Genomic DNA, 26,150 nt, shown 5'->3' with positions numbered 1-26,150 from the left:
TATTTCATTAATTTTATTCTTATTCGATGGTTTGAACTCAACGTAACATCAGAATTTTTTTTTCTATGATTTATTAATTTTTTCTACATTAAAAAAAGGCACCAAATTTATCAAAGGCTCTAGTTATCAAGCTTATATTAATCAAATAATGAATTAGTAAAATTCAGTGCGAATCAATGATCACACTGTTTACGAATTATACACGGAAAAAAATGATCGACAATAATTGTAGTTCAACTTGTAATTATTTATGTTATGTTCAATAACAAATATCGTTTCAGTTAGTAAAATTATGATTTTAATGTTTAAACTGCTATAATTAATAGTTAATCGTTGAAATACACTGCTTGACTATTTAAAATTACTACACAGAAAAAAAGGATTTCTTAGTGCGAGAAATTTTGATTTGTCCCAAAAAAATTTTTACTTGCCTCAAGAAATTTTCCGAATTATAAATTGAAAACTTGAAATTTCTTGGAGCGAGAATAAATTTTTTTAGAGCAAGAAAAAATTTTCTGAACCAAGAAATTTTTTCTTGTCTTAAGAAAAATTTTGTTTTCAATTTATAACACAAAAAATTTCTTGCGCCAAGAAATTCTTTTTTTCTGTGTACTTAAGCCTTAAAAAAACTACAAGACACTTGTCAAAAAAATGCATCTGTTATTAATTTCTTACGTTTTACTCAGTAATATTTACTGAGATTCGGTCTAGGCGCGCCGTTGACGAGAATCTCAGTAATAATTACTAATATTTTGTTTCCGTGTAATATATCGCGTTACTTATTTCAAAGGGCCATATAATTTAAGTCTGACGTCACTGTCTTCTATTATTCGGTATCGTTATTATTTCTTGTGACATAGTATTTGAAGAGACAAATCTATTGATACATAAAAAGATATTTTCACATATGTTATAAAAAGCACAGGGCATTATCTAAAGCCCCCTTTTCGCAAAAAATGATATCACTTCGTCCCATTCAAAGCAGAAATGATGATTTTGCAGTAAAGAGAACAGGATTCTAAAAACCGCCTGCGGCTTGTGACGCTTAGGTATATCTTCTTACCAAAAGCCAGTACTCATTTAGTAATACGAAATATAACTTTTATATTGGTATTAATTTTTTATTCTTATGACCGATCATTCAATGATTACTTTTCATAAATACACTGCAAAATAAGTGCATTTATAAGCTGCCTTATTATTATCTTTTACATGTTTATCTTCAACAGAAAGTCTATACTGTGAAGATCACGATGCCTCTTACTTTCGTCCCAATAGATATATCTTCTAGTAAATCCATTCACGTTTCCATTCACTACACCGTCATCACGATAAACCCTACTATTCTCCTCAGTAAGAAATATATTTAGCTTAATACGTTATTCACCTTTTACGTTCGATGTTTCCTAAAAGTGGTTAATTTATCGAGCAGGATAATTTTTTGAATGTCGCATCATATATTTACCATACGATTAAAATTTAAACTAATAAAATTTTTTTTATTCCTGATGATTGTTGCTCTATTCATTTTCAAAGAATTCCATGAATATTCTTCATTGTAATACGTTATATGTAATTGCCATCTGGTGTTGAACGTGCAATTTGCTCATGCCTTATAAACCTTACAGATACCTTTCTCTTTCCTTCTATTTACCTACTTATGAATTTACAAATGTATAGAAACATTACTGGTAACTTGAAGATAATTATTTGCCCTTACTCATTGAGATTGAGAAAGACAGTGTGAGAGAGAGGGGGGGGAAGTAATAGCTACTAATTTTTGAGATCTCGATTAGTTTCTTGTTAATTTTCATTCACTATTTTTATCGTTATGGTTATTCATAATTTTTGAAACTACCGTAGGAAAAAAAAGTATGGGAAAAACGTATGGTATTATATATTATTTCCAAACATAAAAATATATGAAAAAATATATAATACTTTATATTTTCGCATATAGGTATTTTTACCGTTTTAGATATATAATAATATATTTTCACACTTATATGAACTCATACATTTTTTATATATATATTATGTATTAATTCGAAGGTTATAATTGATATATAAATTACGTATTTTTAAATGTATAATTCACAATATATTACATTGATATATTTTTTTTTATATGAAAAATATATTTTATAAAATATAATAATTTTTATATTGTATACATATTAGGGTGAGCCAAAAAAAACAACCTATCGAATTTACGTTTTAAAAAGGACCTATATATCGAGAAAAAAATTCTCCCATTGGGCAAAATTTTTAGCTCATTTTTAAAAGGTGTCGGTAGCCATTTGAAATTTCCCATTTAAATAATATGCAAACAAATTTTTTTTTATTTAAAATATTATAACTTTTGAACCGTGTGAGATAAAAATTCGGCTCTAGAATATTCTTGTAGGGTATTAAATTTCTGTAAAAAAAAGTCCCCGGAGTCGAATTTGTGAACTTGATATTTCGTATACTAACAGGCCATCAAAGTCTAGAGTAAACAGAATCATACAAATTTAAGGCTTTATAATTAAAAATATCAATACTACGAGAAACTTTGTTCTACATGTAGTGCAATGAAATCACCAACAATATCCACGTTGTAACAAATAATATTTTGTTATTGATCACAATAAAAGAAAAGTATTTGGAAAATCCAAATAAAGCCTTAAATTTGTATGATTCTGTTTACTCTCGACTTTGATAGCCTGCTAGTATACGAAATATCAAGTTTACAATTTCGACCCCCAGGGCTTTCTTTTAAAAAATTTAATGCCCTACGAGAATATTCTAGAGCCGAATTTTTGTCTCACACACGGTTCAAAAGCTATAATATTTTTAATCAAAAAAAATTTTTTTGCATGTTATTTAAATGGGAAATTTCAATTGGCTACCGACACCTTTTAAAATTGAGCTAAAAATTTTGCCCAATGGGAGAATTTTTTTCACGATATATAGGTCCTTTTTAAAACGTAAATTCGATAGGTTGTTTTTTTTGGTTCACCCTAAGACATATGTATTTTTTTACTAAAAAAATATATATTTGATGAAATAGGTGTAAAATAGTTATTACTGAATGCTTAATAAATTCATAAAATGAGGAAAAAAAATATCACTCGAATCCTTTCATACGAATTCTCTTCTTCAGTTTGAATTTATCGACGGCAATGATATTTCTTTGACATCGGGACAATGAACCGTGCGTTGATTTAACGAAAACACTAATAATGACGTACATGGGCCAAGACGAAATAAAAAAATATGGTTAGCAAATATTATTCGCGTCTACCCTGAAAAGTTTATTCAGATGAAATATTATCATAAATGTGTTTACTTTTAATAAAACTGATAAGTAATAGGAATATAAAAATTATAAATAAATTTTTTTGTTGCATCGTACTTTATAGTTATTTATTCAAATGACAGGCTTCTTATTATTTTTTAAACATTTTTATTGTTTTCAGTTAAGATTTGGATATTTTGATAAATGCGAAAAAAAATTATAATTAAGTATACGAAAACAACTCGATGAAAGTCAATGACATTTTTTTAAATATCAATATTATCGTTTTATTTTTTTCCAATGTTTTGACAATCAAGTAATATCATTCACTGTATCCACACAAAAATTATTCTAATTAGCGCAATCATTTCACTATGCATCTAAAATTCTCAGTATAAATATAAATTTGTTTGTTTTTTTTCTTTTGTTTTTATTATTGGCATGCCTTCAAGCGCGAAGTGCGGAGGCTATGCTCTATACTCGCCTGAAAATAAAAGAAATCGATTTTGTCATGTTAAATTGTATCTGAAATTTAAAATATTCACTCAAACGGTATAAAAAATATACTGTTACAAATAAAAATGATTGAAGAACAGCGTGCGGTTTTTATACGGAAAAGCTATTTTTAGTGACTTAATTCCAAATTTCTTAAAAGGTTATGGGTTAGGAGTTTGAAAACACTACACCCAGAAAATTAAGTAATTGTGTTTATTATCCAAAATTTTTAATTCAAATTATCTAGAATGATTTGAAAGTTTTTAAATGCAAAGATAGTTAGTGTTATAATTTTTTTGAATAGAGATAATAATATCAGGATATGGTAACGGTTATTATTAGGATGGTAAAAATTACCATCAGGATAATAACAGTTACTATCAGGGATTGTAATTAATATTATTATGATCTAGATGATTTATACGATCATCTAGATAATATTCACTACTATGGGATTGATAGCAAAAATTTTATCACTAGATGATAATTCCTATCATTTAATTTTCTGAGTGTAGAGGAATGTTTTTCCTTAACTTTTATGTGCTAGCGTTTTTCCTAGGATTTCTCTGAATCCTAGAGAAACCGGAGTAAATGCGGAGTGAATACGGATTTAAATTAAATCCGGATTCACTACCGATTTTTTACAGTGTAACTATTATAATTTCTGATGGTAACTGTTACCATCAGAAATTATAGATATAATTTTATAGAATAATAATATTAATTACCTCAAGTTAACATACATGATCGTAACAATTATCATCCAAATGGTAAACATTACGATCTAGATGATTTATACAATCATCTAGATAATATTCTCTACTATGGGATTGATAGTAAAAATTTTACCATAGATGATAATTCCTATCATTTAATTTTCTGAGTGTTTTTTAACTTAATTTTTTTGATTCCTCCATACGGTTATTGCGCAGAACCATTATGAAAATCATAGCTCAATCTTCATCGCAGCTCAATATCTTATAGTTTAATTATAATTAATATTGCTAGATGCAGTTACACCACGATTTCTACCTTTTGAGCAGCCATATTACTTATTTTTTCAACATACATTTATTTCACGAGTGAACATAGCTAAGATTGTACTTTTTATCATTCGCTATTCATCGATTATCGTTCGATAGTATCAATAAATAGCACGAAGGGAAGTAATATTTGTGGCTACTGCTTAATTTTTGGAAATTTAATACTTTATTATAATGAATGAAAACGTATTTAAAAAAAATTCCATGGTAATAGTGTAGCAAAAATATCTTCGAACACATTTAAAAAGTTAATTATGTTCAAAATGTGTATTTGAAGTAAGAAATTTTAATTAAAGTTACAGTGAAAATATTAAATGCTAAAAAATAATGACTTTACATCTTTACATCGAAGATTGATGAGACAAAAAAAATTAAAATGCACTGGAAAAATAACGTGTGCATCTTCAGGCACAATATTAATTGAAATGTCCTGTTATGCGCCTACCAGGCAGAAGGAAGGCCGTTGAAGTTCATCAGTCATTCTAGTCTATATACAGCAGTCATTGCGATGCATTTGCTGCAACCCCATGAAGCGCAAAATGACGTCCACGCATTAAGAGAATAGCTGAGAATGAGGGAGAATCGGGAACTTGAAGAGAAAAAGTGTATTTTGCCATATATACATCCCTACAAGCTCTGTGGGGTAGGTCGTGATTGTTCAACGATACAAAGGGTGGACGTAGAACTCCCTTGGGCACCCTTTTCTATTATGTGACTTCGCTAGGACTGGAGAGATACGGAAATATACCAAGTTCCACATCATGATTGTTTAGCATTTCGAAGAAATGAATAAAAATACATCTACGACGCTTAACAATTTTTTGAAAAAAATCACGCGTCACAGCCCGAGTCAAAAAACAACTCAGATTCAAGTCTCAAAGTTTTCAATGAGGTTTTTGAAGATCAATTTAGAATTTTAAGATTGACAACAGTATAGAAAGTTATCCTAGTTTTGTCCGCAAAGTAGTAGTTACGACCAATTTTACCACTTTGAGAACTAAACTGGAATAACATTATCTGGATTAGAGCCTCAAAATATTCAAAACATACAGGAATAATTTTATCAACATTTGAACCTCAAAAGTCTCATTCGTCGTAATCTCTCCCCTCCCTTTTCTATCTAAAATTTTTAAAAGTCTCAAATATGACTTTTCATTCGTTGAGAATTTTGAGGTCTTACTTATAATTTAAAATCTATAAATTATTCGCATTTAGACCTCATAGTTCTCATTGAAGATTTTGAGTACTAAAGTAGAGTTACTTTCTGGGCAGCAAATAAAACATCAAAGGAATTGAGGCTTTTGAGGACCAAACTAGAATTTGTTTTTTGACTCAGGAGGACTTCTGGGTCGAAAAATTTGATCTGATTTTAGTCTAACTAGGTGGTATTGCAACTAATCGCTCTTTATTTTAACTAATTGATCTATTTTTTAAATTTTAAGCTTTTTTTTCATCGTTTGCCCAGATTTTCTTTTATTTCGTTTTCTCAAAAATTCTTGCTCCGTGAAAAATAGTAGTTTTGGGCATAGTTCGAATAGTAATGCAGTAAAATAACAACAACACCAAAAAAATGTAAATTAAAAATCATCACTATTCATAATTAAATCATAGTCTTCTCTGATTGTCTAATATTATTCCACATTTGATAATAATTATTTCACAATCATATGCGATGGTTAAAAATAAGCAATAAAAACGTTTAGTTTTTTCATTGATAAAATTAAATATCTATATATTTAGTGATAAAAAAATTTTAATCAGTTTTCTCTAAATCAGTTTTTCGTAAAAATATCAAGAGGGGATATTGTTATTAAAGATAAGTATTTTTTTATACTTAAAAAAAGTATAATTTGTTGAAAACAAGTTTTATCTTTAGGAGTGGGCCTCGTAAGAAGTATATCCAAACCCTCTTCTGCTCATCTATGAGATAATTCCTTATCAAAATAATTACGTTATCACAAAAACAGCGATAAGTTAAGAAAAATTCAAACTCAAACCTGCAAACTAATTATTTTATATTTCAAATTATAAAATGTGTCGTCGATTATTGTTAAAAAAACCCACTAAACTTTTATTGAACTATATATATAAACATATATATTATATATATTGAAAAATTAGTGATTATGAGTAATTTTGGTTTTATTTTAAAACAAGTTGAAATTGATAGATTATATTTTTCCACAATAAGTAATCAGGTAATAATTGAATAGATTAAGTGCTAAGTAAATTTAACCTTGTGTTGAGTTTATCACCTTATCAAAATTTTTCATGATAATTACAACATACTTAGTGTTTTTATTTCAGTTAAGGAAGACAGTATTCTCTATCTGTTATATTCTGCAGAGAATTTAGCAGTGGACGAGAAAATTTTATAACGATGTGCAGCAATAATGCATCATCTATGAATGATAAGATTTAAATTATTATGAGTAGTGGGGTTATTGAAGGACAATCTTTTCTAGATCATGATTTATAAAATATTATATTAAATGCTATGATATGCAGTTATGTAAATGAACACAAAAAAAAATTCAAACTTGTCTAATCATGAAGTCACGGTCATCGAAGAGTTTAATCACCGTTAATATTCAATCATCATAAATAAAGTTTTCAGTAAATGCAACAAAAGTTTTACTAATGAATAATATTATTTTCATATATTCAATACACTGTAAAAAGAGCGGTGTTAAAAATGGACTCGTTTTAACTCCACCCGGTGTTAAAATAAAATTACACCGGTGTAGGAGGAGTAATTAACCGGTGTTAAAAATACCGGTGTTAAATCAGGGTAGTCGGTGTAAAAGCGGAGTAAAGTCGGTGTAAAAGCGGGGTAACCGGTGTAAAAACAGAGTAATATCGGTGTAAAAGCGGGGTAACCGGTGTAAAAGCGGAGTAATACCGGTGTAAAAGCTGGGTAAACCGCGTCCGCTTCGAGTATTAACTTTAAAGATTGTAAAACACAAAAAATGTCAGTTCTTTATGAAAATTAATAAAAAATATCATTTATTAACAAGTATAATGATCGAGTAAGTAAAAATATTCACAAAGTAAAATATTTTAACACCGGTAAAGAATATCTACACCGGCTGCAGCGTTATTTTAACACCGGTCTAGAATATTTACACCGGCAGCGGTTTTATTTTAACACCGGAGAATTTTTTTCAACACCGGTACAGAATATTTACACCGGCGGCGGCGTTATTTTCACACCGCTTTCGGGGGTAAATTTAACACCGATAATTTTAACACCTACACCGCTTGGACTTACCCCGGTGATTTTTTACAGTGTACTCTTTAAACATGAATAAGTGAAATAAGTGAATACTCACTATTTCTGAGTGCTAACCGAACCACTTTTTGAAATTAGTGGTTCGGTTTGCACTTGGAATTAGCGAATATTCACTTATTTTCACTAATTCATGTTTAGAAAGTAGACATTTACAAAAAGACCGGCATCTGAAATAGAAGTATATTTCTAACTATTTCTTTATTTTGAAGTTTTGGAGTAAAATTGAAATAAAAATTAATTTTTTTGACATTTTTGATGAATTTCAAGGTCAAAAACAGCCAAAGATAAAACTTGAAACATTAATTTTTAAAAAATGTCTAATTTTTCGTCTGTGATGAGCTGCTAAGCAAATGAGAAGCCTAAAGGATGTGGTTACGAGGATTGGAAGAATAAATGCGATTTGATTGGTCGGCTAACTCTTCGGCCATGCTTAGTTAAGGCCCCACCTGTTTAGAATGTCTGTTGTTATGGACCTGTTTTTTCGGCGCAACCGTAATATATTATGTCCCACAATCTTAACTTCACATGATGGCTGTCGCCGATATATCTTTGTCCATTATTCCAATATCACTCATTTTATAGAAATTATTATTTTCCTTTATAAATTTAAAGTATGTAACCTACGAAAAGCCACATTCTTTAAAAGCAAATTAGCGAAATTCACTAGGGTCACTAGTTCAGAGTTATAGTCGTACCACTTTTTGGGGTAAGTGCGCTACGACGGCACTGAGAGAACAATTTATTTGACTGAACAAAATCATTTATTTCATTCAAATATATATTTGTTTACAGTTAACAAATCATTATTTCATTCAAATGAACTATGTCTGTGTCTCAAATGAATACTAATTGGGCCCATTCAAATATGAGATTTATTTGCCTGAAACAAATCTTATTTGGCTCAAATAAATTGTTCTCTCAGTGTCCCGAGAGTCGAAATATTAGACGTAAGTTGAACGTTCTTAACGTTTTGAACGTAATTTGAACGATTTTTTTGTATTTTGGTTCATAAAAAATTGATAATTTCATGACTTATGATTTTAGTTTAATGATAACATTAATTAATTTATTTCAATATTTGTAATCACAATTTTCATCACCTTGAGATATCATAATATATTAACAGATATACATATATAGTGTTAAAGATAGAAGTATGAAACTGAAAAAAAATTTTTTTCAAAATACGAATTCTTTATTTAAGAGCCAGAAAAGCGGACGACAAAATTTTAGGGAATTGACGTGATTATAATCCAGGAGTACAAAATCGATGAAAAAAATTTTTTGGTATCCGCTTATGTTTTCTTATTGGAAGTATAAATGAGTTTTAGTTTTATGATAAATATATTTTCAATTTATGATACTCCAATCTACGTTCAAAACGTTCAATTTACGTCTAATATTTCGACTCGGGGTGCTATAACTCCGAATTAGTGAATATTCACTAATTTTCACTAGTTCAGTTTTAGAGAACAAGCTTAAAAAAATTTTTTTTAAAAATAGTCATTTTTCTAATAGAAATATCGGAAGCAAAACTTCTTTTGCACACGCAGACCACGAACTCGTCAAGCGTACTTTACAAACGCCTCAAAATTAAAAATTAAACATTGTTAGGCTTATTGCCATATTCCCGAAAGCCTCATCAGTCCAAATCGGTCTTTCGTGGTGCCACATTGCAAAAAAATATTGTCGGGTTTTTTTACACCTGAAATAATTTATTTTAATTAATAATTGACACTATCAGTAAACTTGAAAGGGTTAAGTAAAGTAATTCCGACTTTTTGTTGTTGATGCAAAAATGAAGATTGATTGAATTAACTAATCTCTACAAATTAGAGCTGCTCAAGCATGCTTTCTGTTAAATCTATTAGTATTTAGTTTTATTTATTATAAGGTGATTACTTCGAAAAAATCTGCGCCATGATCTATATGTTGCAGCCATTTTTTGTATTTTCTATAACTAATTACGCGCATGCAGTCTCGAGTTTGTTATCTCCCAGGCGATCATTAATCTATTATTCACTGCGATGGGACATGCAATTGTAGGGAGTGCAGCACGTTAACTCTTCGATTCTGTATATTTTTCTCTGCACACCTTCCCTATTTTTATTTTACTAGATACTTGAGCTCATTTACTTATTTCACAAGCTGTTATACAGACTTGACGAATAAATTTCAATGCCATTGAAAATATTCATATCAGCAGAAAAATATTTAAGACTCGAATAAAATCTTCGATAACAAATTATTAACTAATTTGCTCATTGAGGTTTTAAAAAAATCTAGGGACACTACTGATGATTTGTGAAGCTCATAAGTGCGTTTAGAAAAGTGGAATTACTATTGTATTCAAGAAATATTTTTTTCTTAGAATATTGAGACAGTAGAATTGAAAATGAGACCGACGTACAATAAAAGTAGGGATTAAAAAATGAAATGATCGATTGAAGTGTGAACTTTTCGCTGTTTCTATATTTGTTTAAAATTACATTGATGTCAGAGATATAATACCCAATACGAGTACATTGTCTACGAACTCGTGTTCATAGAATATTCAACTTTTTATATATTTTCGGGCGGTGGATGAAAAACTCGAATAAAAATTTCATGACTTACTCGAGTTTATCATAAAAGTTTTTAAAATCGTATATAACAAACACGTATAAGCAGATTTATAGTGCTCGAGAATATAAGTTACATCTTATGGAGCTTTAATTCTTGTAACTAATTAATGAGTTAATCTTGAGACGAATTTTGTATTTTATCCCAGTTCTTGAATGTATATAGACATAGAAATATACGATGTGAACATCCTTAGTGATCAGAGACGATTGATTTTCTATTATATTTATACCAAGGGATTTACTTTCAGAATTTTCTTTTAGGTTGAATAGTTTCATGTCTAAAACTCTATTTAAAAAAAAAAGTATGAGTATAATGTTCCTAAACATGTGGCCAACCTTTTCGGAGAAAAGCAAAAGTTTACTAAGTTGAAAATTTTAACAGTTCATTCTCATTTATAAATAAAACACAATTTTTTCTAAGTCCCAGTTTAAAATGATGATGTTGCCTTCAATAATAATTAAAGTTTAAATTATTTCTGTCCCAATTTTGAAGGGATTTTGTCCTCATAATGATACCGAGTGAAAATTTAAATCGTAGATTGAACGTACAAGACGTTGAAAACGTAAATTCAACCTTTGAAGACGTAAATAGTCGTAAAACGTATATTAGACGTAGTTGACGTACAAAAACTTGCAATAAAACAATCAAACAACGTAGGAAACATTTCATTGAGAAAAGACATGTCTAGCAGCTAGAAAACAAGAAATGAAAATTCTTAGAAGCTGTAGAAAAATATTTTGGGCCTTGCAGGAGATAATTCTACTGATGCCCAGTTTCTCGAGCTTTTTTGGGTCTTACAGACTACCTAGGGTATCAGGCGTTTTGAGCACCTGACAAAATATCTCCGACAAAATATCTCCGGACAAAATATCCCCATGAAAAGAAAGCAAAAATAGTGAAATAGCCAAAAAAAACTGACACAAAACTGGGGATATTTTGTCCAGAGATATTTTGTCGGGGATATTTTGTCAGGTGCTCAAAACGCATGGAACCACTACCTAGAAGCTTGTAGAAAAAAATGTTTCTGATATAGTTTAATTGTTTTATTGCCAGTCTTGAAAGATTGTATCTACGATTTACGATTACGCAAGTCTTATTGACGTTTTTGTACGTCAACTACGTCTAAAATACGTTTTACGACTATTTACGTCTTCAAAGGTTGAATTTACGTTTTTTTCGTCTTGTACGTTCAATCTACTATTTAAGTTTCGACTCGGGCGTTGAGGGCAAAATGAGACATAACCAATTAGTTAAGCTGTTGAAGCTTAATTGAGACTTATCCGACAAAAACTGCCGAATGAGACCTAAATAAGTCCAAAATCCTTGATGCCAAAATCCGGAATTATTTTTGGCTCGAGTCATCAACTCCAGCAAATAGTTTTATGAGATTAGAGCAATTTTTTTTTTTTTTCCTATCAACTTATCAGTCCATTTTCGATGCAGTTTTTAAATAAAATAATTATATAAAAACCTATGGTATTATTGACATAAACGTCATAATAAATATAAAATATAAAACAATGAATTGCTATTCTCATATTAGCTGAATGTTCTCACGGTCCTATTCCCGAATGTAGTGGCCATTAACGACTGTGCAGAGTTAATAAGTAAAGTGTAAGGAAAATAAGAGAGGGTATATGCAGAAAACGAACAAAAACCAGTCAGTCGTAGTATTTGGGACAAGGTCAGAGACCTTTGAGCCAAGACGCCAAGCAACGATGCATATTATGATTCTCTTGAGCCCCTTCTTATTTTCTCACAAAATTGCACTTTCACTTTGTCACTCATACATTCTACATGGCTATATGTAGTCTCTTTATTGTCATTGTCTGCACTGTTATTGCCAATAACAAAATTCTAACGCAAAAACTCTTCTTAAAAACTTACGCCTGAACAATTAAAATTACCTAAAATATTATTGTAATACTATACATTTACATTTGAATAAATGGCTGTCATTATTGTTGATGATACTCGACAATTAAAAAAAATATGCTGCATTAATAATAATCATTCATATAATTTATAAATATTTTTAATAGCAAAAAATGCACTATTGTTCTTGGTATTTTTAAATCGATATATATATAAAGTTAAGTGTCATTTTTATGATTGAAAATAAAGATTAAAAAGTCAATGTGTATAATATATATTTATATATATATTAAACAGTTAATTCTAATAGTTGTAGTATACTTGAAAGTCACCATTCTTCTATAAAAAAAAAATTAAAATAAAATGAAAATGAAGGAGCGCCGGAAAATATTGTGTACTTAGTGTATATAGGTTTTTATTGCGAATAATCGATTGTCAGCTTTTGTGTTAACATATTGGCATGTATACATAACATCCAGAAGTCGATGCTTTTATACACAAGACAGGACACTTCTCGTTTCACTTCGAAACAAATGAATAAAAATATAATGTACATATAAAATGGGCGCCTTTAAAGAATAACACATTTATGACAAAAATAAAAGGCTTTTTTAATACTTGTAACTTTAAATTAACTTTCGCGATATTTTAACAAATTGAAAATAAAATAAGTTTACTTTTTCGGGATTAGAAAAACATTCTATTTTATGAACAAGAACATGACCTTCGAGACTTTTTAACGTTTTTCTAAATAAGATTCAGCTCCTATTCAGATAAAAAAAAAATAATTTCAAGCGAAAACGTACTTTCTAAAACTGAATTAGTGAAAATTAGTGAATATTTAATATTTGCTAGTGAATTTTGCTGATTCACTTTTGGAAAGTATGAAAGCCTGAGTCAAAACACAAATCCTAGTTTAGTCCTCAAAAACCTCAATTCCTTTAATGTTTTATTTGCCGCCCAGAAAGTAACTCTACTTTAGTACTCAAAATCTTCAATGAGAACTACGAGGTCTAAATACGAATAATTTATCGATTTTAAATTATAAGTAAGACCTCAAAATTCTCAACGAATGAAAAGTCATATTTGGGACTTTTAAAAATTTTAGATAGAAAAGGGAGGGGAGAGATTACGACGAATGAGACTTTTGAGGTTCAAATGTTGATAAAATTATTCCTGTATGTTTTGAATATTTTGAGGCTCTAATCCAGATAATGTTATTCCAGTTTAGTTCTCAAAGTGGTAAAATTGGTCGTAACTACTACTTTGAGGACAAAACTAGGATAACTTTCTATACTGTTGTCAATCTTAAAATTCTAAAATGATCTTCAAAAACTTCATTGAAAACTTTGAGACTTGAATCCGAATTTGTTTTTTGACTCGGGAGAGAACAGGGATCTAAAGTTTACCAAATTACAATGAACTAAGTAGTCATTCTCAACGTATTTTTCGTAAGAAAAGTGCAACTTTTCATTGCGATCTATATTTTTGACGGTCACTTAATTTCAAACTTCAAAATTATAAGCTGGCCATGTAATGAATTACGTATACTGCAATTTTTATGTGACTGTATAACAGTGTTCAAATTCGAGTAATCTTGAATTTCATGGAAATATATACATCATGAATAATATAATAACATTTCTATGAAATAAATTGGTAATTACCTCCTACTAAGATTTAATTTAAACATAAAATTGATGCCAAATGCCTTAGCAACATTCACCCATCGTCCTTGTTGTCTCGTCTTGATGGGAGAGCGTTAGAGAGACACAAAGTTGTAGAGAACGGCCAGCAGCGATAGTTTTGCCAACGCGCAGCTGGTTTTCTTTGTCGTGGCGGTTTGGCATGAGGTTCATTGGTGGTTTCCACACGATGCTCCCAGCCCCCTTCCTCTTGCCTTCTTGTATAGCCGATCGACGTACTCAGATCGAGTGGCAAAAGAGACAGAGGGGAAGAGTAACCAGCGTCGAGTTATTTCAACTTGGAGGCCGCCCGGTTCCAAGTCGTATTAGAACGCTCACAGATTATTACTTAGCGCGGCCTCGTGATCCTGAGGCATCCATAATAATCGAGTATATACGTTATATACATCGTTTACATCTGACCACTTTGATTGAACAAAAAGGATTATCGACGATGGTTATACATTACTTTCATAAGTTTTAGATATCAGTCAAAAAGATCCTAGGGATCAATAAAAATTGTCGATAGTTCTAGAAAAAATTACTTCTGCGTAAATTTGATACTCCCTAAGTTTACAAACTACTATTTAGTTCCATGATTAATAATTATTCGAGATGAAAAATTATTTTTTCAACTATGAAGTATATATCTATAGTTTGAAATCCTTTTTTATAAATAAGAGAGAAGTCTTAAAAGTCTAAAAAAAGAAGGCTTGATGGTCTCCTCCGAAAAAACCGAATAATTCTCTTGCCTTTGACAACCCGGACTCAAATATTTAACCAACATCACGTCCGTCGTAGAATTTTTTTGGAAAAGGCCAAAAATTGACTGATAAATTTGAGTCAGTCTATTTTTGACCATAGTATTTTTTTTTAAATAAAATTACAATAGAAAAATTTCACGTAACTTTATATAGAAGGCGCCCATCTCGAAATGAGGGTCGATCCCCCCATCTTAACCCAAGCATTTCACCCAAGTGTTTTATCCCTTATCTAAAGTTAGAATAAGATTTTGAATTTAAGTATTTGAATATTGTTTGGATTTTTATGAACTTTAAACATTATCTGTACCTCGCAAAATAGGATGAGTTAATTAGGAACAGTTCGAGGGATATAAATCAAGAATTGGGACCACGGTAGAGTAAAACCCAAAATTGGGTCTAGGTTATTTTGAGTCAACTATTTATCATCAGTCAAAACTTTTTAAACCATTTTTTAATGTCGTAAAATTAACTTCGAATGGAATAAATACAAAATCATCTGGCCCGCATTAACATCGCAAAGGTTTTACAGTGAAATATTTGTCAAATGAATCATCTAATTTAAATAAACCTTGCGACAATGGATAGATTTTATCAGTTCTAGAGTTAATTAGATTATGAAAGGTTGCTATTACTAATATTTGAAAGGCTATCCGTTTTTAACGCCGTGTAAGTTTAGCAATACGTCACGTAAAAAATGTGGTTCTTGTAATATTAATGGAAAAAAAATCATTTGTTCGAAGATAAAAATATATAAAACAAGATTCTGCAACAGTAATAAATTACTAACATCTGACCACTAAAGTTGTAATCAATGTTTGCATTATCAAATCAACGCATTTAATTGCGTATTTTTACTAATTCAAAATTATTTACAAACCCACTATTAGTTGTAAATCTCAAAACTGAACGATATTTGAACTTACATTTATTCATTACAGAGTAAAAAAAATTTTGTAAAAATTAACACAAATCTGAGTGTTAGAACAACATTTTACATTAATTTTTATGTTCTTTCTTATTTCAAAAGAACATATTTTTATTCCCCATTTAGCTTTAGAGAGTTTCCTACAGCCAAAAGGGCGTATGACTTTTTTTTATTATCAAATGTTTGATACACTTAGTCTAGCTCTTAAAGCTAGAAATTGGAAAAAAAATTCTGAAAGCTTAAAAGGCGCATGAATTAAATGACATGTCCTTTTAGTTTTCAGAAATTTTGTTCACTTTTTAGCTTTAAAACAAGTCTTCAAAATGGTTTGTAATGAAAAAAAAAACCTCAAAAATGGTTGACCCTCCGGAAAAACTTCAAAACTTCCCGCTGTTTTCGAGCTCAAAGAAGCTCACACAGAAGTATAGGAAAAATTTTTTTTCACAACACCGAGCCCTGAGTTAACACGCGTTTTGTGTTAAAGTCACATTTTAAAAGTGCTTAAATAGTAACACTAAGTAAAAATGTTACTTTTGTTTCAATTAACGTTTTTTTCTGTTAAAAATGAAGTAATCAAATGATACAAAAGCAATGTGTTAAATTAACACATAGAAATGTTCAATATTTAACATAAAATTTTCAATACAATTTTTTTTACACAAATACGATAAATTTTTTACTGTGTAATTCTGTGTGCTTTCTAAAAACGATTGAGTGAAAATCAATATTTTGCCGTGAATATATTCACTTATTGCTAGTGAAAAGTATACCACTGTTTGAATTACTCATATATTTTTCACTCGTAATTATTCAATTCACTATTTTCACTATTTCAAATTTATGATAATGAGAAAAAATTTATTCTAGATTAGAATATCACGTTTGTCTATAGCTCCTTTTAAATACCGTTATTATTATTATTATTATTAGAAAAAACTACTTCTGAAAATGATAAGTGAACATTGACGCATTATTGTGAACATACATATTAAAGAACTCTGAAAATAATTATAATTAAATCTTAAGCAGATTAATCCTCTTATTGTCTACTCATCAAAAGTAAAAAAAAATACATATGCAGACAAAGTTGTGCACATGGACATCACGTGTTTCCGGACACTTATGCCACTGTCTGCTTCTCTTAAGTTTTCTAGGACAGCCAGTTTTTCACGCATTTTCGCGATAGCCCAAGCCACAGGCACTCGCTAACATAACCTTCTTTCTTGTGTTCCCAATACGATTGCAATTGGCAATCGACCTTTTGTCCTAAATATATTAGAAATTTTTATTAATTATGTTGTAGAAAAGTTGTAAATCTAATGTAATTATGTTGTATGCGAGTCATTTTTTCTTTCCCTTATTTTTTTCATTTTTATCACTAAGTTATTTTGAACTCTAGCGTAATGATTGTACAATTGCATACGAGTGTATATGTATAAACATTTAATGCAAACACTATATTATATACCTCTTTCTCACTACATGTATCATGTTTGTACACGGACATGCACCGAGAGCGGGTATGTGGCACAAGGCCGATATTAGCATCTCTACCGGTATACCCCTACCATATTTTCCCCATCGCTATCCGCGGAAACCTGTATTTTGGTTATCTTGTGTCTGTAAACGCCATCATTACTGCCTCCAACTTACAATCAAACAAAAGTACTCTCCTTCTTTTTTATTTTTATTCGAAAAATTTTATTTACTAAGTATCTGTTATAATTCGCATACACATTTTTCATTATTCTGCCATTCACAAAACAGCCACATTATTAATTGTTTCGTCGAATAATACCATTTGACCGTAATGTTAACAAATAACAGAAACGAATAATAAGAACATTCTATGATCATTGACGAATATTTAATAAAATAAAATTTATGACATTAAAACTTTAAAGTATTTTCGGAAATATCGTTTTTTCCTCAGAGCTAATGATATAGTTTTATATTAAATGTTCCATTTATGATAAATGAAAAAGTGAAATTTAAAAAAAAAATTAAAATAATCGCGAGCTTATCATCAATAAGCAAAATTATATTTAATTTCGAGATATTCCAATGAAATTAGTAATTTTGCAAATAACAACGTAAACGGTCAGTCGTGTGGCAGTCGAAGTCATCATTGTGCATCTGCGATCGGTTAAATAGATAAATGGCTGCCAGCGAGGGTAGATACGCAATTACGGACATAACGTACCACCTGCCAGATCGAGCGTCAACGTAAAAAGTATTGTATAAAAACGATAAGCTTAAGAGACATACAATAAGTATAGAATACATCGCGCAGCTCAGCTACATAAAAAGTGTATGCCCTGGGTAAAGGCAATCGATAAAGACCTGTACGATCGTTACACGGCGACTTTAGTACATATTGCACTAAAAAACATTCGCCATGAGTTCAGTGAGATCTCTCTGTCGCACAAATATACTAGCAAGTATGTAGACATACTGAAAAGAGTCCGCAGAGTTATCTTTTTTAGAAAATCTGATTAAAAATTTACTGTTTTATTGTCAGCAAACAGTTCAATATTTTGTGTCGAATTTACCAAAAATCATATGTCCTGGACAGTCCACTCAAATTTTTGAATTTAACAAATTATGCTTGTGTCGAGCTTAGTTCTATGTCGAATAATTTAACACATGGTTGGTAATTTGGACAAATTTTTTGAAGATTGTAACTTTGGAGACGAAGATTCAATTTTTAGAATATTTAGATATCTACACTGTAAAAAATCACCGGGGTAGATCCAAGCGGTGTAGGTGTTAAAATTATCGGTGTTAAATTTACCCCCGAAAGCGGTGTGAAAATAACGCCGCCACCGGTGTAAATATTCTAGGCCAGTGTTAAATTAAATGATATTTTTTATTAATTTTCATAAAGAACTGACATTTTTTGTGTTTTATAATCTTTAAAGTTAATACTTCAAGTGGACGCAATTTACCCCGCTTTTACACCGGCATTACTCCGCTTTTACACCTGTTACCCCGCTTTTACACCGGTATTTTTAACACCAGTGTAATTTCATTTTTACATCGGGCGGAGTTAAAACGAGTCCATTTTTAACACCGCTTTTTTTACAGTGTATAGAAAATAAGATAAATTGTTATTTTCGGAATTATTTGACGATATTTCTTGAACAAATTAACCGATGTTGGTGGTTCTTCACGGAAAAAAAAAACTTTAAAAATTACTATTTGAAATTATAACCCGGAACCCGGTTGTCAATATGGAGAATTTTAACATTCAAATAGTAAATTTTATAATACGTGTCGTCTATTTTCTAAGTATCAGTTACGATTTTTAAAGTTCAAATAGTAATTTTTCTTGCATAGACAATAAATTTTCATACTTATTCTGTAATTATTCACGTTTTAATCATAAATGAAAAAATTACTATTTAGAATGATGGTAGTTACTGATCACTTTATCATTATATTACTTGTCATTCTCAATTTATATAGTTCATTTTTTTCCGTGATGTAGCGATCGACGCATTTTATATAGTTCTAGAACTGGTTAAATTTTGGAATTGATTAATCGAGTCATTCTTGAGAAATTTCAAAAAATCTACCCTCTAAAAACGAATTAATAAAAATCACTATTTTGTGGTAAAGGTTCAGTAGTAATTATTCAATAGTCCCTATTTTCACTAATTCAAGTTTAGAAAAGCAAAAATTTGTTTGTTTCTTCAATAATTTTAGAGTTTTGATCATTCAGTCCCAAATTCACAATAAAGTTGACGGCTGATAATCTCTTTCGATTGCCCAAGAGTCATTGAAATCAATTAATAATGAATTCAAAAGTTTACACACACCCAAAAAAAAAATTAGTGTCCATTAACTAATTAGATTTAACAATAGTTTTCTGCTGTAAATACAAAAACATTTTATTTAAACCCAATAAATATCTATAGATTCAGTATTATCTTAGCTCAGGTTCGGCAGTGTAGCAGTCACGGATTACAAACTTCAATATAAGCCGGCTAAAAATTAAATGAGTCAGTAAACTGATAGTCTCTAATATTTTATTCAGCAGCTTGAATTTCAAACTGGCTTACTTTAAATGATCTGAGCTTCAAAACTTGAAGAAAGATATCAAGTACAGAATAAAATGCGAATTCGGACAAATAGCTTGAGCAACGAACTTCTCAATCACCTGAAATAACATTTTTTGATGCCTCGGTACAGTACACTAAGTTCTATCTACTGAATTGGTTTATTCATATCGGATTAATTCCTGTTCAATCAGATGACTGTCATCGCTATTGGTGTTGTACACAAAATACATGAGTAATACTCGAAACGTGTGAAAAAACTTGTGGAGAGTCTTACTGAAACTTGCATAAAATCACGTATTCAAATAGTATCAAATCAAAAGCTATGTTTTATGGAAATTTTTTAAAGACATATTTTCTTTTGCAAAAAAAATTTTCACAGTTTGTTACTGGAAAGTAATGTGAAAAATGATAGTATGTGTGATTATGTTAACAAAAAAAAATGTTTTTAATAATTTCGACAACAGACTGAGAATCTACACTTGTTGCGAATTCGAATATGAGATTGATAAAATAATCTCTTTGACATCTGGATACTTATTTCAATTCTTTAAGTCTCAAAATCTGCAGATTGCATTAGTCAGCGGACTATTTTTAATCTTCAGCGGAATTTAGTTGATCAGCCTAATATATAGAAATAATAGTCTGATACAAAGACGAGATTTTCGCAAACACTTGCAGCGTCTTTATGTGTGTAACTATATATGTAAAACTGATTGCTGTCGATACTTGTGGTAGTTCATCAATGATTCAACTTGACCTAGCTCATCAAAAATATTCAAAATCACGTTTTGGAAGATAAATTTCTTTAAAAAAAAGTTTATAAGCTGCCTCAAAACTTAGCTTGTGAATGAGGTTTCATGATTTTTCCAAGTTCCATAGATAGGATATATATAGTGACCCTGTCTGGGTGAGTTACTCAATTTACTATATTGTTTACACTGTGACAACACAATCCGTTATTTAGATTCCGTAGCTTTTTAACTCCTGTTAGAAAAAAACTTACCATATCTTACTCTTTTATACATTAATTGTTTTTTTCAAACATTTCGTTCGTCATAAATTTTCAAAAAGGAAACGCGGATTTCATTATTTCGATTCGATCGTAAATTTTCTGAGCACTTAAACCCATTATATTTTGAGACAAATTTAGCTCATGAATTTTTTATTAAAAAAAAATCTAAAAATCGCCTGACTCTGCGGGCCAGCCCCAAAACTTCCCGCTATTTTCGAGCTCAGGGAGCTCGGAAACATTATTACTTGTAAATTTTTGAGCTCAAAAATTTGTTAGGCCGGTAAAACATATCTTCACTGAAAAATTATAATTTTTGTCCGACGATATCTTTGGATGGAATGAACCGATTTGAACGTTCTTGGTGGCAATCGAAAAGGCTTAACAAGACTTAAAACTGATTACATTTTGAGACGAATCGGGCGAGTGTTTTATAAGTTATACGCAAAAAACCAAAAACAAAAAAAATTTTTAATTTTGATTCTACGTATAACTCGTAAACTACATGACAGATCTACCCCAAAATCTAATCAATTCTAAGTTTTGCTGAGCCCTTTCGATTGCCACCAAGTACGTCCAAATCGGTTGATTCGTTCCAAAGATATCGTCGGACAAAAAAAGTTCACACTCACACACACACATACACACGGACGTCCATCCAGGAGTAGTCAGAATAGTTTTCTAGGATTTAAAAATGTCGACATCTGATGAAAACTCGATTTTCGAAAATCGGACCGAAACCAACTTCCCTTTTTTTGAAAATTTTCAATTTTCTTAGCGGGAAATAAAAAATTACTTAAAAATTTTTTCAATTGTTGAAAATTATAATTTTGAAAATCCAGTTAAGGTCAACAGTTTTTTTTCCCTCTGAAAATTTCAAATAAATTTCTAATCTATTCGTGAAATTAAAGTAAAACGTATTATTGTAAGTGCACACTTTTATTATTCAAACAACTTTTTACGCACATACGTTCTGAAAAAAATAAATAAATTTCTTTAAAATTTTACTTATCTTGCATTGAAAATTGAAATTTGTACTCGTATTATTATCAACAATATTATTATTAAAAACAAATATATCTTTAAATGTCGTCGATGATAATAACCAGCCAATAATTACAATCCATAAAAAATTTTCTTCTATAGTAGAATTCGCTTGTATAGATGGCAATATCTTATGTAGTTTTCATGCTCATGGACTCGAAACTCACACGACAACACAGAAGAAGATGGGAGGGGAGAAACACCAAGTTCTTCACCGACAAGTCCGCTTTGCATTTCCCTATACACTCGCGTTTGTTCGTGGTTCGATGTGTGTGAGGTAGGTTAGTGAATCGGCGAGCGTTATCTTGATGCACAGAACGTGCAGACGGTCAGTATATACCTACATGTGTACATTATAAGCGAAACGAATAAACCCAGTTAAAAAATAACACTTGCGAATTATAATATAATTTAAAGCTGTTTAAATAAAAACGATATTCAATTAAAGAAATATATATCTAATTTCAAATATAGTTTACGTTATTTCTAAACAGTTAATTTTTGTGTGACTATAGTGGATACTTAATTTATTTTAAAAGTAATAAAGTTAATTTTTAATTTAAAATAAACACACGAATTTTTATTGGATAATCAGTTTCGGTGTCAGTGTAAACAGAGTGCATGAAGTGCCCAAAACGTATCAGTGTTTATCTGGCTGACACATGGCATAAAAAAGTGGATAATAATATTTTGCGAAAAATATTTTTTACCAAAAGTATTAATTTAATAAATTGGTAAGTGTTTACTTTCAAATATAATTATTTAAATTACCTATTATTTTTTTATATAAAAATAAAAAAATTATAGAACGCAAACATAGCAGCTCTGTTTCTCTGTTTATCCTCTTCTGTCTCATGATTAGTCATTAAGTAAAGAGGTAGCTATTGATTCGAGAATTTTTTTTTTTTTTCCGAAGTGCACGTAATGAATAATCATCGAAGGGTGGAACATTTATACAGGAATAAAAAAAGCTGGATAAAAAGCAAAAAAAATCAAAAAGTAGAGAAATCAGTTTGAAAGCATCTCCATACTTCATTTTCTTTGCCGATGTTTATTCGCCGTCGTTTTTCATGCGCTTGCATGGTCTGATTCGCTCGAGTGCAAATAGGGAGGGTTGTTTTATTTCTAAAGTCCGCAAATGCAAGTACAAAGTAATATATATATATATATATTATATATTATATATATACATGTATATATATATATATATATATATCTTATTTAAAGTTCATAAGAAATAAATAGACACTTTTAAAAATGTGTTTTATAAACATCGTCTAAATCTAAATCTCATTTCTTGTCAATACTGTCAATCTCGTACAATTTTTTTCATTGCTAGATGTTTAAAAAATACAGTGCACGTTCATACACTTAGATGAAAACTATACCTCGGGATGGGTAAATGCGTAATACATTACTGCGTAGAGATAGGTCATGAAACGCTTAAACTTAGAGAACACAGAAGTTGCTTTGTTTCATGAGTACTTGAAGCAACTAATCGTTGCCAGTAGCTCCGTAATATGCATATGCGTTCTAATTCATTGGATTTTATTGTTACATAACCATAATTTTTCGACGAAAATCAACTACAGCTTAAAATTTTTTTTTTCGGATAAAACTTATTTTAAACAAATTAATATCGCTCTTTATCGTGTTGCTGCAATGTCGATAAATGTTTTTTTTTTAAAAGTATCAAGTACCGACATGAAACAAACACAAAAAAGTGATGCTGAAGAAAGAGAGAACGTGGTTATTTTGGAGTGACCGTGGCCCTGCTCTCGACCCATTCTCTTTCGTTGAACATTCTGCATCAAAGAATGCACGAGTATGTGATCGTTTCGACTTTCAATGTTGTATATATATATGTACCCGGTAGTTTGGCGGTAGAACTGTGATGCAGCTGGTCGCCAGACAAAAGAGAGGGGTGACGCACTTTATTGAGAATTTGGGGAGGGGGTCAGTAGTACTGAAGGCTTTATACTCGACACTGTACGGCAAGTTAACCCAGGTCAGTGTACGAGGACAGCAAATGAAAAAAAAATTGCAGAGGGCGACGACCGAATTTACTCATTGTATTAGGGAGGAAGCAAGAGAATTCACACGCCCAGAAACACTGGAGACTTACGAGTTTATGAGGGGTCAATGTTTTTGGATGAGAAATAATTACATCCGTCGTCGAACAAACCAACAATCTGGCGATGGTGAATTAATTTTTGAAAATCATCAATTTTTATCGTGATTATATACGTGTTATAATTTTACTGTGTAACTTGTTGACAATATCGTATTTTATCAATCCATTAGTCATTCATGTTGAAAGTAATTTTTTATATTCTTAATTAGATTATACATTTTTTATTAATTATCTTTATATTAATGTAATTGTCATGCCAACTATGTAATTAAGAGAAGAAAAGATTAAAAATCGAAGAATAAATATCGATAAAATTATTTTTATCGCTGCAAGGTAGAATAAGTTCGAATGAAGTAATTGAAGTGGAATTGAACACTCAGAAAATTTACTAAAATTAATCTTTTCTGTTTCATTTTATTTGCCCATTTATTTCTTGACAGTCAACATTGAATCAATAATTCAATTGATTTTATCACAAAATTCGACTTGATAATTACGTTAATCAATAATAGCATATATATAAGTATAAAGACATTTGCGGCACGAAAACTGAGAAAAAAAAATAACATGAAGGGCCACATTTCCTTGAGTAAAAAGTCAATAAAAATTATCATTTTGTTAACCACATATCTAACTTTAAAATTAATTTTCGTAATACCGGCTGCGGAAGTCTGATTTCCGAGCGATGTGTGGTGGGGGGAAATGTATGATTTCTGACAAACATAGTTTAGTCATTTTTCCTCGCACAAGTATCGAAAACTGACTTCTCTCTTTCTCTCTCTCTCTAAATTTGAATTTGTATCTCTTACTTTACAAATCTGAATTTTTTGATATATTTTATAAATACTTCATAACCTCTAAAAATTTCTTAAACGACATAATACGGCGCGTGCATCCCCTCTACTTTCTCGCATGCGCACAACCAAGCCGGTAAGTGGAAGTTTCTTCACTGAGAGAACATTTTATTTGAGCCAAATAAATAGATTTATTTAAAACTATTGAGAAGTATTTATTTGATTGATATAAATATTTAATTCAATCAAATGCTTTAGATATAATATATTTGAGTAGTTTAATTGCGTAAAATAAGTGATTTATTTGTGGTAAAGAAATGATCCAATTGCTACAAATAAATAAGGGCTTCAAATATATGTATAGTATCGCCAAATTTTAGGTTACTTGTCACAAATTTAATATCTTTACCACAAATATATCAATTACTTACCACAAATAAATTATATATTTCCGTCAGATTATAAAATTATTTGAATCAACTGTCATATTTTGTTGTACCAAATATATTTATTTGTCATTAACAAATATTCAAGAAAAAGCCACAAATAAATTGATTTATTTGGGACAAATATTTCTTTTTTTCAGTGTGCGAGCTCCGCTGTATAGAATATCAAAGTTATTCAACGAATTTGCATCTGAGATTTTTGGTGTTTCGGCTAATAAATTTGAAAGTGTCGCTAGAAATTTAGTAATGTAATCAACTGTCACTTCCTTGGTCGCAAAGCGGCTGGATATTATATATATAAGGTAGAGGTACCGTTTTTGGCCACTTCAGGGCCAGTTTTGGACACTTGAAAAATTAAAAAAAAATAATTTGTAACAGACCCAATAACATAATCAATTTTTTAAATCTGTCTAAAGATACTTCTATCCCACAATTAAAATGAAAATTTTATTTTACACTTCTTCATTAATTAAAATAAAGGATTAAATGTCCAAAAATGGAGCAATGGCCACAAATGGTACCTCTACCCTATCCGTGATATTTTTTATTTATTGCTGTTACTTTTATTTTATATTTTTCTCTCATAACTTTTTTTAACATCCATGTGATGTTATCTGTTTTTTCAATTTGTAATTTTAGTTTATTATCATTTATTTTTTACCTATTGTTTCAATA

The 26,150-nt window shown here is 30.1% G+C and overlaps 1 protein-coding gene across 1 annotated transcript in view; it reads left to right on the top strand.

Annotated features, from left to right (window-relative positions):
• The first annotated feature begins 22,401 nt into the window (after positions 1-22,401).
• Positions 22,402-26,150, top strand: part of LOC130677673 (mushroom body large-type Kenyon cell-specific protein 1) — a 62,842-nt gene continuing 59,093 nt past the window's right edge. The window contains exon 1 of the mRNA XM_057484504.1: positions 22,402-22,835. The gene's annotated coding sequence lies outside the window, so the exon portion shown is untranslated. The remainder of the gene's footprint in view (positions 22,836-26,150) is intronic.

The sequence above is a fragment of the Microplitis mediator genome, chromosome 11 (assembly GCF_029852145.1).
Source record: "Microplitis mediator isolate UGA2020A chromosome 11, iyMicMedi2.1, whole genome shotgun sequence".
Taxonomy (NCBI): Eukaryota; Metazoa; Arthropoda; class Insecta; order Hymenoptera; family Braconidae; genus Microplitis; species Microplitis mediator.
Note: the sequence above shows the minus strand (reverse complement) of the source record. Positions and strands in the feature narration are given on the sequence as shown.